Consider the following 13,005-nt stretch of genomic DNA (forward strand, 5'->3'; position numbering starts at 1 on the left):
TAGTGACGTGCATTGCAGTAGTAGTCAAGGAGAATCTTCATGAGAAGCTGGGACTCACAAATGATCTTCTGAATCACATCCCTTCCATGTAGTACAGTTGTGCTATTCAAATCCATACTCTCTTGAAGTCTTTAGAGTCCTGGGGACTCATGCATAAATGGTGCGTACGCACAGAAATGTTGTGTAGGAACGTTTCCACGTTCAAATCATGATGTATAAAACCTAAACTTCGCGTAAAGCCATGCACATTTCCACGGTACCTCATACCCTGTCGTACGCAAGTTCTGCGCTCGGTTTTGCAGACTGGCGGCACCCAGTGTCAAAGCAGTGCTACTGTTCCTGTGTGGTAATCCTTTCTTTTTTAGTTAAACATCCCTGACGCGGCTTTATAAATACACTGAAATTAACCGCATATTGTTAATTAGTTTAATGCATCTGATTGTAATTACCCAGTAACAATATAATGGTCCATGGAATGGTCAAACTATTCTAAATACAATAGCTGCTTTAGTGTTGTTACTGTCACTGCACTTTCTTCTTCCAGCTGCTTCCGATAGGGATTACCACAGCGGATCATCTTTTTCCATATTACTCTCACTGCACCACTCAGAGTATTTATATCACTGTATCTGAGTGGGGAATAAAAGATCTACAGAAGCTGAGAAAGAGAATTATTGGTATACAGCATCAAGCACACGCTGCCTCAGTCATGCTGTCTATTGAATTGCGTTCACATGGCAAACGTTTCAAAGCCTTTCCTGTACGGACCTTGAAAAAGAGTTTCACCCCAAGAACTATAAACGCACACAATCAAGTGCTCCTTGTAGAACTGCCTGTACTTATACCGGTAAGTAGAATTACCTCACTGTAAACTCGCACTACAGTTACAATATTGCACAACCTGAGGCACTTCATAAAGTGCGTATTTACATATGATGACGATATAATTTTTAAGATGAAATGCAGCAAAATATGTTTATTATATTATGCAGATAAAACTTTAACTTCATTTAAATAATCTATATTGTCATTAATTAAACATGCCAGGACATGGTGCCGCAGCGCTAGCTATTAGCTTGCGCTCCGTTCATGGATTGTTCCTGCCTCACACTGTATTCTTACTGGTACTGGCATGACACTGGAAGGATAGATGGATAGAATAATTAAACACGTATTACAAAGATATTTCAATGTTCCTTAAAAGTTTTGAAGAATCGGCATTCTAAGCTTACAGATAGCTTAACGTCTATTACAAAGATGATTGTGTGGCGATTGGGTATTTGGAGAAAGAAAAGTAAGGACAGGAAATGGAAGTTAGCACGTTTGAAAGAGACAGTACTTCTGTACTAAAGCATTTCGTTGAAGGTCGCGCATGGCGCAGCAAGCATCTGAGACATGAACAATCACTGCGCCACTGTGTTCCCATGTTTAATAACATGATTTAACTCCTATCATCATGAAAATGATATCACGTATATATCTCAGTATTTTAATTATTCAGAGAGATGTAATATCATGAATGTAATGGATTGCGTGTCCTGTCGGAGGAAGAGAAAGCCAGTTTAAGAAGCACGTAGTGATTCATACACATAGAGCACATAGAAGATCAAATATAAAACAAAGCATTTAACTTGCTACTTTGATTTGAGAAACTAATAAATTAAACAATTTTAAGATGAAATTTATGATGTTCTACTTTAATGACAAAATAAACTACATGATTAAAGTGGAAATTTCGAGATTAAAGTTGACATTTCGTGCTTTTTTTCCACCGTGTGCCTATTTTATTTCTCTGTACCCTAATAAGCTTTCATATGACACTCAGCCAGTGGGCTACGACTCACCTTTTCACGGCGACTTTGATATCTGACAACCTTTTTTTTATTTCGGGCACTGTGTGACTTTGAACTTGAGCTTTCGAGTTTCTCCGACACGCTATGTCACTCGATTGACTTCCTTTTGTTGTTTATACCACTGTTTTAACCAACAAATAGCACATTTTTCCTTGCCTTTACTTGCTGTTCGCTGAAATTCTTATATTTCCCCCCATGCTTTTCCCATTGTCTTTTCACAGAAGGCTGATCTTAATGGCTATTTATATTGATTTGCATATTCAAAGAGACGTAATTCTGGGAGGAGTTGGGGCGGGACAGCAGGCGCGTGCACGAGCGTTACTTTTTACGTTGACCGGGATTTATGTAGCGGAAGAACATGGAAGTTGGCAAACGCACAGATTCCTGCATCTGGAATTTTTTGTGCATAAGCACATTTCGGCTTTTGTACTTACGTCATGTTATTGTGCAAATTCTACGCACAGCGTTATGCATGAGGCCCCTGGTGCTTACTGTTTTGCTATTTGGCTGCGAGACATGAACTCTATACAGTGAAACAAAGACTGGAATCCTTCGGTACTTTGTCTCTTTGGAGAATCCTTGTACCAGTGGTTTGACTTTCTGTCAAATGAGCGGTTGCATATGGAGTCCCAAATGAGAAACATTACCTGCATTTTGAGTGAGCATCAGTTGTGGCACTACGGCCATGTGGCACAATGCCCTAAGGGTGATGCGGGTTGCAGGATCCTCATTGCTGAGGACCCAAGCGGCAGGACTAGGCCAAGGGGACACACCCACACCACTTGGCTGCAACAGATAGAAGGTCATTTGTAAAGGGTGGGGCTGGACTGCGTTTCTGCCTGGGATCCCAAGCTTTGGGTGGTGGGTGCAGCAATGTGCAGTAACAGTGCATGCTGCCCAACCTAACCAGACCTGACCAGATAATCTCTTGAACCCCATATTCCTCATCTCTGTCTCCATGATGAGGGGGAGGAGAAGGACAGAACAGAGATCTAATCCTCTAAATGGGTCAGATGAGGTGGATTTTAAAGTGTATGTGATGTGCCAATCTGTAGGATACTGGTTCCACCTTTTTTATAATGTTCTAAGGTGCAACATATTTGGGCACTAATTTCTAGGACTGAGCTACACCTTTAGCCAAACCTGCATTATGGGCAGGGAAAAAAAAAGATTACGGGTGGAAGAAGTGGGTTCAGATTGTGTTGGTTAAAATAACTGGAGGTATTAAAGAGGGCTCTAGCTGAGCCCATCTGTGCTTTCCCTTTCTTTTCTGAATAGCACACTTTATGTGGTGTCAGAAAGTGGTAAAATGAAGAACTTCAGCACACTGACCCAATGCATTTTGATGAGACTCATTTGTGGAGGGAAAAGACAAAGAAGACCCAGAGGTATTATTAAAAGAGTCTGAGCTAATATGCTCACCTTGTAAAAAATATTATTATGGACAGGCATAGATTCAATACAATGAATCCAAAACATGAAAATGAATCTAGTTGCATGTATCAATGTTAAAAAAATGTGAATTTGGCAGTCACACTGAACCAATTCATGATCTCTCTTCTGGAGCCATTCCCCCATTTCACTGGTGAACAAATGCCTATTTTACCTGCCCCTTAAGGACGATTTCAATTCACTTTAGTTCCTGCACTCAAATGTGTAGTCAGCATTTATTAAACTAAAATATCGAGGTATTTCAGTTCTGCATCCAAAGCAGCTGTTTTGGTGTCACATATTAGAAACAAATTGAACAAAAAATGTTAACATTTTGCATTTTATAGTATAGTTTATAGTAGTATATATCTGCATTTGCCAGGACTCATTCATGAGACTGCACTTTTTAACACATTAGTTATATGCTGCTCTCAATGGAGTAGAGGCTCTGTGGATAAGGATCTACAGCAAGAAAAATGAAAGCTCATTCTATAGTGAATCTGTAGTGAGCCCAAACCCCTAAACAAGGCAGCAACATCATCCCTTTGGAACAGTAATTGCCAGTATGCCTGATGCAAAAGGATTTATTATTCTCAATGCCAAGTCTGGATTCCACTGGAGGAAAGTTAATCTTATCTGATAACATTCATGTCTCTAGCAGGTAAATTCTGATTCCTAAAGATGCCTTATGGAATCTTAACTGGTAGTGAGGACTTTTAGTGGTGAATGGCACAATTGTTTTTCTGGACAACCTGTGAGATTATTTTAAATGATACACAGATTTTGAGTAGGGCAATCCAGGGGCATGCATATCTGGGATGAGATCTAAAAAGAATCAGAGCTATAAATCTGAAACTGAATGCATAACAATGTGTGTTTAGAGTGAATTGAGTTCCATGTGTTGGCCATCATTTAACTGCCAATGGTGGTCAACCTGACCCAAATAAAATCAAAATATTTCAAATGATGCCTGTCCCAGAGGACAAAGAAGCAGTGAAGCATTTTCTGTACTTGACAAACTACTTGTCAAAATTGTTTCATAATTATAACTGCACCCCTCTATCAACTCCTTAATTAAGATACAGTACTCCAGTACTTTAATGTACAAAGGCCTGTAACTTTATCAGTGGGTGCCTCCTAACACTGCCTTGGGCCAGTTTACATGCAACAAAGTAAGCCAATGGCTTTTGCTTCCAGGGCACTACCTCCCACCACAGCTAGATGTGCTCACATTGAAAAAGTGTCACTAGTGTTGCTTGTTAAAAGTTTCATGATTTAATTTAAAGATACCCTGATGTGGTGAAGATAGATCACCATGCAGCCACCAATCACAATTCTTAAAAGATTCTTTGCACAGTGCCTCACCACATCTACAAAGAATAGTGCTCAAGCTTCAGAGGTACAATTTAGATGTAATCCACAGATGTGGAAAGGAGCTTTTTACAGCTGACACAATCTCTCGTGCACACCTCCCCACTACTGAACTTGTGAGTATAAGTAAGTGGTAAATGAACATACAACAGTGCAAACGTTACCAAGAATTTGTATTTGTACTAAAGAGTAAAAAGCTGTGATTGCTACAGACATAACATTCCAATGATTAAGTGACATTATCTTGAATGGTTTGCCTGCCTCGTCAAAATGATTTATGCCACATTTACTTTATGAGAGATAAACTCACAATGCAAAATGAGCTGATGTTTTGTGGTGGGAGGCTGTTGACTCCAAAAACCCTCCAGAAATATCACACTATCTAGTTACATCAAAGACCTCCTGATATTGAAGAATTAAATCTCTGGGAAAAGAAAACAAAACAATGTATTGGTCCTCCATATATGCAGATATTGAATGAGAGATCGGTAGGTGTGCTTCATGCAAAGCCCTCAGGTCATTTCAGACAAAGCAGCCATTGCACCTGCATGAAGTTCCCAATCTTCAATGGACTGTTGCTGCAACTGATATCTTTGAAAGGCATGGCTTAGTATACCAGGTTTTTGTTCATACAGAATATAGTATTATAATATACATAAAAATACATTGTATATTTATAGAGCATTACTCAAAGAATATTATCCTCACATAATATACATCCATGTTTTTTGAGGGTCAAGAATAAGCTTCCACGAATTGGATAAATTAGCATCAGTTGTATGTTTTTCGATGATCGACATTGTTAGCAAAGTGGGGACAATGTGAAGAACTTGCTGTTAACGCCAGAAAGTGTGGCATCACAGTATAATTTTCTATCATGTAAAACTTCACCTTTGACTTTTATGTTAAGCACGTAAAAACATTTGCAAGTGCAAAGCTGTACAACAAAAGTTCAAAAAGAAAAAAAAAGGAAAATTAATTACCAATACTCCCCCAATCTGTACTGCAAAAGACAAGATGCTATTAAATACAAGTGACCACAAAACATTTCCTGCAGTATCTCTGTCAAAATAAATGTGCCTTAAACTATTGTTCCCCAGGCATTGGCTTCAATGACCACATTATATGCAGCTCCATGTAATCTTATCCACTCAAGTATGGAACAAAGTAAGCAAATGTAACAGAAAACAAATTCAAAAACATGTGCCGAATAATGTTATTATTGTTCTAGTCTTTTTTATCTTTATCATTCTGGGAAAAGAAAAGATAATATTCAAAAGGTAGGAAAATAGATACAGTATATCGTCATATGCTGGTTTTCCCTATATTCCCATCCTAGGACTATGTAACAAATGCATGCAAGCCTCAGCAATGACCTCAAACAGATTGAATACTACATAAATAATACAAAAAGAAATGGGTTATGTTAAAGATTATAACTTACTTAAGAATGTTATTGTTCAATTGTTTATATAAATATATATTTTAAGGGATGGAATTTTTGATTTAATATTTCATTTTTATTTTGTTTTAAAGATTTATTAATATATGGTGCTGCAGTAAACATCAAGAATCACACTTGAATCATACTTGAGATGTTTTACCAGTCATTTTGAACAGCTAAAACACAAGATACTGTTATACTTCCCTACTTAGATGGTATGTAGACAACTACTATGGTAATACTTTTTAACTTTTTAATTTTATTTTCTATATTTTCACCTCTTGTAGGTTGCACATGATGCCTTTTTTTTCTGGCGTTCCTTGACATTCACCGATCTTCTATCCTATCATGGGCTGAAGTTTCAAAGTTGTGTTAAACATGATCAACGCAAAATACAGCAAGGGTCTGTACTTTGGGTGTCATTAAGTGCCCCTGTGACTCTAAATTTACATCAAACCAATGCTACAACAGATTTAAAATGGTGAGTTAAGAAAAAATGCTTTGACTACAGTCACTTGCATGATAACAGGCTCAAATCGGTGAAAGCAGGCTTTCCTTCAAGTCAACATATAATATGTGTTGAGATTTTTCACACATGGGGAGGGAAAACAGCTAAATCCTGACAATGCTGACAACATTTTTAATTATTCAATTTAATGTATTACATCAATAAAGAATAAAATCAAAAAAATAAATCTGAACATAACAGATTCAAAAACATAGAAAAGCCAAAATATTATATGTAAAATTCAAAATAATAAATCCAAAGTTCAAAATACAAAAAAAGAATCAATATGCAAGCTAACAAATACAAATACTGAATAGCAATGAGTGAACCCCTCAGAGTTTGGCAAAATTGCAGAAATGTTTGTGAACTTTGTCAAACTTGGTGAAATGCACTGAAGTCAATAAGGAAGGAGGAACTGAATCAGTTTTGAGTAGGTTATAATGATGCAGTGATTTGCGCCAGTACTCTAATATGTAATACAGTAATCCCTCCTCGATCACGGGGGTTGCGTTCCAGAACCCCCCGCGGTAGATGAAAATCCACAAAGTAGAAACCATATGTTTGTACAGTTATTTTTATATATTTTAAGCCCTTATAAACTCTCCCATACTGTTAACATTATTAGAGCCCTCTAGACATAAAATAACACCCTTTAGTCAAAAGTTTAAACTGTGCTCCATGACAAGACAGAGATGATAGTTCTTTCTCACAATTAAAAGAATGCAAACATATCTTCCTCTTCAAAGAATGCGTGTCAGGAGCAGAGAATGTCAGAGAGAGAGAGCGAGATAAAAGCAAACAATCAAAAAATCAATACGTGCTTTTGGGCTTTTAAGTATGCCGAAGCACCGCGATAAAGTGGCATTTTGTAGAGGTGCGTCGGTATCCTCTAGGCAAACAGACTCTGTGCAAACAGCCCCTCTGCTCACACCCCCTCCGTCAGGCAGAGAGAGTGAGAGAGACAGAGAAAAGCAAACAATCAAGCACCGTGCGGGAAGCATATCGAATATCATTGAGGAATTTTATTTAATATGTAATACATGGTCTGATTGGGTAGCTTCTAAGCCATTCGCCAATAGTGTCCCTTGCATAAAATCAACTGGGCAAACAAACTGAGGAAGCATGTACTATAAATTAAAAGACCCATTGTCAGCAAAAATCCGCGAACCAGCGAAAAATCCGTGATAGATATGCTTACATTTAAAATCCGCGATGGAGTGAAGCCGTGAAAGTCGAAGCGCAATATAGCGAGGGATCACTGTATAAGCATATACTGTACATATTGTGATAGATAGCACGAGCACAGACGGACAGACACTGGATGTCAATGCCACTCACGTTTATTAAACTACTAGCAAAATACCTGCGCAGCGGCGGAGTACTGCCTTAAAATTTTTATTAAGAAGAAAATTAAACCTTTTTAAACTGAGAGAAAATATACCAATAATTATTTGTTAAGGATCTCTTTGTATACCACATTGTGAGTTCGGCCCTCCGGTTGTAATATGACCAAGCTGTGCGCTGAGCTTACTCTTGAGCATGCAACGTACAGTTGGCCATGTGAACAGTAATCTTGTTTTCAAATCTCACAGCTTGGATTGCTGCTGTCATAATCGGTTTGAGTTTCATGGTTTGTTTCAATTACGACAGTATTTGTAGGACTTGTGTTGAAGAGGCATCTGTCAAGCGTTGTAAGTATACAACCGGTTTCATCGATAACTTCACATCCAGCTTTTGAGAGTTTAAACATTCATAAAAATCAAAGTGTCCACTACTGAAATCGTCACCTGTCAATCTAAGATGTTTGAGAGGTCCTTGGCGGTTGTCAAACGGTGTAAAATATTTGGCCATTTTGGTACACTTGAAAGCGACAACCGAGCAATTCACTGGCAGCCATCAACTCACATGCAGATGCATAGGTGAAAGGCTTAAGCATTTCACTCTTCTAGTGCTCCTGTGTAGAAAAATTATCTCCTGTACCGTCATCAGTCCACACCTTGAACATGTCCCAGTCTATCAATACATAAGACACAATGTTCCTCTGGATATCAAGAGTGAGCCTGATATGACCGTGCAATATGTAACAAAGAGAATGGAAAAGGTAGGTGCCATCTCCGGGCATAGAAACCACTCGGTAAGTGACAGTTCTTTGATCGATGGTGATCACCTCGATAGACATGTTAATGGGGGTACGGTTGGAATGATAAAGGAAATGGGTACCTGAACAATGTAAAGTAAGTCTAATATACCTACACAATAACTATAATCGTAATAAATGAACAATAAAACAGCGGAGAAGCCGTGGATTAAATAAAAAGGCTGTAGTTATCAGCAGGGAGACGTGAATCCCATGGCGAAGCAAGGAAGGGAATGTAGAGACTGGAGCGACAGACGGCCTTATATAGGCAGGCGGCCAACAACGTGGGAGGCGTTGGGATGGGGTACCCATCGCCGCCTCACACGGTGACCGAGCTGCAGGCTATTGACATATATATGTACGTAAGTAGGTTTCAGTTAGCGTTGGGAACCCGCGTACCAAATTTCTTGAAGATGGGCCCATAAGTAACAAAGACCATTGAAAAGATCAATATGGTGGCCGACAGTGGCATCATACCACCGAAATAAGTACCAAATTTCAGTCTTCTACCTACACGGGAAGTTGGAGAATTAGTAACGTTGGAAAGTTTAATATGGCGGCTGACAGTGGCGTCATACCACCGAAATAAGTACATACATTGGTTTCGGTTAGCGCAGAGAAGCCGCCTACCAAATTTCGTGGAGATGGAGCCATGAATAAGAAAGTTCAACATGGCGGACGTTGTTGACCATTATGACCGTTACGCGTAGAATTTTGAAATGAAACCTGCTTAACTTTTGTAAGTAAGCTGTAAGGAATGAGCCTGCCAAGTTGCAGCTTTCTACCTACACGGGAAGTTGGAGAAATAGTGACGTTGGAAAGTTCAATATGGCGGCCGACAGTGGCGTCATACCACTGAAATAAGTACGTACATCGGTTTTGGTTAGCGCAGGGAAGCCACCTACCAAATTTCGTGAAGATGGGGCTATAAATAAGAAAGTTCAACATGGCGGACGTTGTCGACCGTTATGACCGTTATGTGTAGAATTTTTACCTACACGGGAAGTTGGAGAAATAGTGATGAGTGAGTCAGTTAGTCAGTGAGTGAGTGAGTGAGTGAGTGAGTGAGTGAGTGAGTGAGTCAGTGAGGGCTTTGCCTTTTATTAGTATAGATTTAACACACTTAAACAGTCCTGCACCTGGATGTGCTCCAGGTACTTGATGATGACCTTCCGGCAGCACTTTTTGGTGTGGTGGAAGTGCCGCACTAGCACCCGGAATCAATCCGGGTGTCCCTGGAAGGTCCTTCCTCCACTTTGCCAGGTGTGGCGGAAGTGTCGATTTCCCAGGCTCCATGACGCTCATGGCGCCTCCTGGCGGTGGCAACGGGCCCCAATGGATTTGAGCCTCCTTGCTCCATCTCCGTGGTCCCCTCATCATCCAGGGCGGTTGCCCCCTCGTGGCCCAGGGGACGTATAGACCACCTCCCGGTCCTTCCAGGCGGCCCAGCTGGGTCTGGCCCCCAGCATCTTGCCACAATATATACTGTGATGGATGGCCGGGGCCCATGCCCGGCCAGGACATTTCTTCTGTGTATGTGCCATCGGAGCAAGCATGGGCTGCACAGTACCTCCCCCAGAACACTTGGTGGCAGCCTTCCTGGGTGACTGTAGTGCTTCAGATACCCACAGGCCTCCATGGGAGATAGAGTTCTCCACAGCCCTGTTGGGATCTGGGGTGGCCACCAGGAGGTGCTGAAGCTGGAACTCCTGAGCCCTTATGGGCAGTATTTTCACCACACCCGGAAGTGCAGCCAGAACTCAGCAATCAAGCACCTGGAGCACTTCTGGGTGAACTATAAAAAGGGCCAGCAGCTACCACTCCAGGAGCCTGAGTCGGAGGATGAGGACAGCGTTTGCTGGGAGGAGTGGTGGTGGAGACCAGTGTGTTTGTGCTGTGCTTGTGGTGTTTTTGGGACTGTGTACTGCCTGTGGGACACAGGGAAGACAAAAGGACAAAAAGCAAACCATTATTGTTAGAGTCAGCCATTTTAAAAGGAGAACGGCCATACACTTCACCTTAATGCATGTCCTCCTCCACCACACCCTCCAGGGCCAGAGGCATGGTTTCACCTCCAAGAGTTGTCTCCAAGCACTATTTTAGACATTATTGAATGTTTATACACAGATGTAAATTTCTACTTCTGTTCTGTAAACAACTGGATAATAATCACTAGAAAAAGTCACGATTACCTTCACTTGCAGTCTTTCATAATACAGCTTACTCTCCCTCCACTCAAAAAAAATGCATTATTTCTAAACATATTGCATGCATGATGGTGTACTGAGAGAAAGGTTGAGCAGTCGCATAGACAACAATTAATTGACAAGAAACAAACAAATGTTATAAGCATCTTATCCGTTGTAGAAGATGAATGTGTAGGGGGGAGCTCCATTAGCAGCGGTGTTATTTTAACCTTTTTTTATATATCATTTTGAGATATTCTGTATTTATTCATCCTGAGGGGATTTAATAATACTACAAGCAAGTACAAATAAGCATGAGTATCAAACAAAGAGCTCAGAAGGAAAAAGAAAAGAATAAGGCAGCAAAAGCCCCATCAAAGTCTACACCGGCCTCAAGTTCAAAGTATGGCTTCCCTGAGACTGATCTGGAACAGAAGGGAGAAGGTAAAGACCTTCCAGGACTTGACACAGCAGCTTAGGCTCCAGCTGAGAGCATTAGTGAGAGTGAAACGGCGATTGAGTGGGGCAAGGAGATCAGGGAAGATCAGAGCGGTCAACTGCACGCATATTGCTATTGCAACAACGGCGGAAAATGTACATCAGCCAGGGGTGAATCACGAAAAGAATGAACTGGCATTACATCACATATAGCTGGAAAACCTATAGAAATGACACACGTGCTTTTTCCAACTAGTGCAGCATAAGGTAAGCAGTCCTTTTAAGGATAGTGAGTCATTTCAAAGTAAAGAGCAGAGAATTGGTCCATTGTGGCGCTTTGTGCTGTCACTACACTATAAAGGTACCTTTATAGAATTAATTTACTTATGTAAATAGAAAGCATTTCCACTCTATTAATGTGCTGCTGTATAGTGCACAGAAAGTGTGTTGCAGTGTGCAAGCATGTACCTGAACAGATGCTCTATGATGAACCTGACCCTGACCCCACCAAATAATTAGCCAGATCAGACTTTTTTTGAATGTAATTAGCTGAATGTAAAAACAGGTAAACAGATGCAGTATTTATTTTTTAACCAGTTCATTTAATTTGTGATCAATATCACATAGTACAGCCCTTACATTTCTTAGTTCATTGGCCACATCTCTTACAGCATCCACTATTGCATTTTGTGATTTCAGAACAGTTCGTCAGCACACAACCAGATCCCAGCAGTTTCCGAGGCAGAGGTGTGTGTTCAGCCAGCACCCGAAGACATACTCAGCAGAGCAGCATCATCACCGGCTGACCATCACATAGGGGTCAGTTTTTATAATATTGTCTGAAATAGAATAAACAGACAGTGGGCTGCAACTCACCTTTTCATGTGCAACTTTCTGAACATAAACTTTTGAGTCTCTCCACCATGCTTTTGTTGCTTATACCACTGCGTAAGCCAACAAATAGTACGTTTTTCCTTATCTCCGCTTCACTTTCACTGAAATGCTTCTTTTCACGTGCCCTTTCCATTGTTTTTTTTAACTAAACACTGAATTGAAAGTGATATTGATTAGCATATTAAAATATGCAAAATTCTGGGAGGAGTTGGGATGGGACTGTACATGCATGCATGTGTGTTAAATTTCATGTTTGTTGGGATTTGTAAAGGGGAAGCACATGGAACTTGGCGTACGCACAGATTTATGCATCTAAATTTTTTTGTTAGTATGCACTTTTCCACTTTTGTTCATACTCTATGTTTTAGTGTGAATTCTACATGTGGCGTTACATATGAGGCCCCTGGAACAATGTTTAAGTACTAAGTTTACTACAACCTTTACAGAAATGTTATGAAAAACTGAAGAAAAAATACATGAAAATACAAGTAAATTAAATGGTAAAATTAAAGTACTTGATGCTCAACTTGAAGATGTGAAGCAAATGCTCATGACCCGTATTGAAATAGTTGAACAATTGGCTTCTGCTGCAGGTCAAAAAGCAATGGCTGCAAAATCAGAATGCAAAGTGCTCGTGGACAAACTGGCAACACTGGAAGATAGACATAGAAGGAACAACATCAGAATTGAAAGTCTTCCTGAAAAACTGAAAAGTCCAAACCCAGTGAACTTCATAGCTGAAC

At 40.1% G+C, this 13,005-nt stretch overlaps 1 long non-coding RNA gene across 1 annotated transcript in view; it reads left to right on the forward strand.

The window, feature by feature from the left end:
• LOC120537295 overlaps positions 1 to 12,180 on the forward strand; it is a 41,761-nt gene extending 29,581 nt beyond the window's left edge. The window contains exons 4-5 of the long non-coding RNA XR_005635291.1: positions 6,387 to 6,580; positions 12,068 to 12,180. This is a non-coding gene — a long non-coding RNA (uncharacterized LOC120537295). The remainder of the gene's footprint in view (positions 1 to 6,386; positions 6,581 to 12,067) is intronic.
• Positions 12,181 to 13,005: the final 825 nt, after the last annotated feature.

The sequence above is a fragment of the Polypterus senegalus genome, chromosome 10 (genome assembly GCF_016835505.1).
Source record: "Polypterus senegalus isolate Bchr_013 chromosome 10, ASM1683550v1, whole genome shotgun sequence".
NCBI classification, from domain to species: Eukaryota; Metazoa; Chordata; class Cladistia; order Polypteriformes; family Polypteridae; genus Polypterus; species Polypterus senegalus.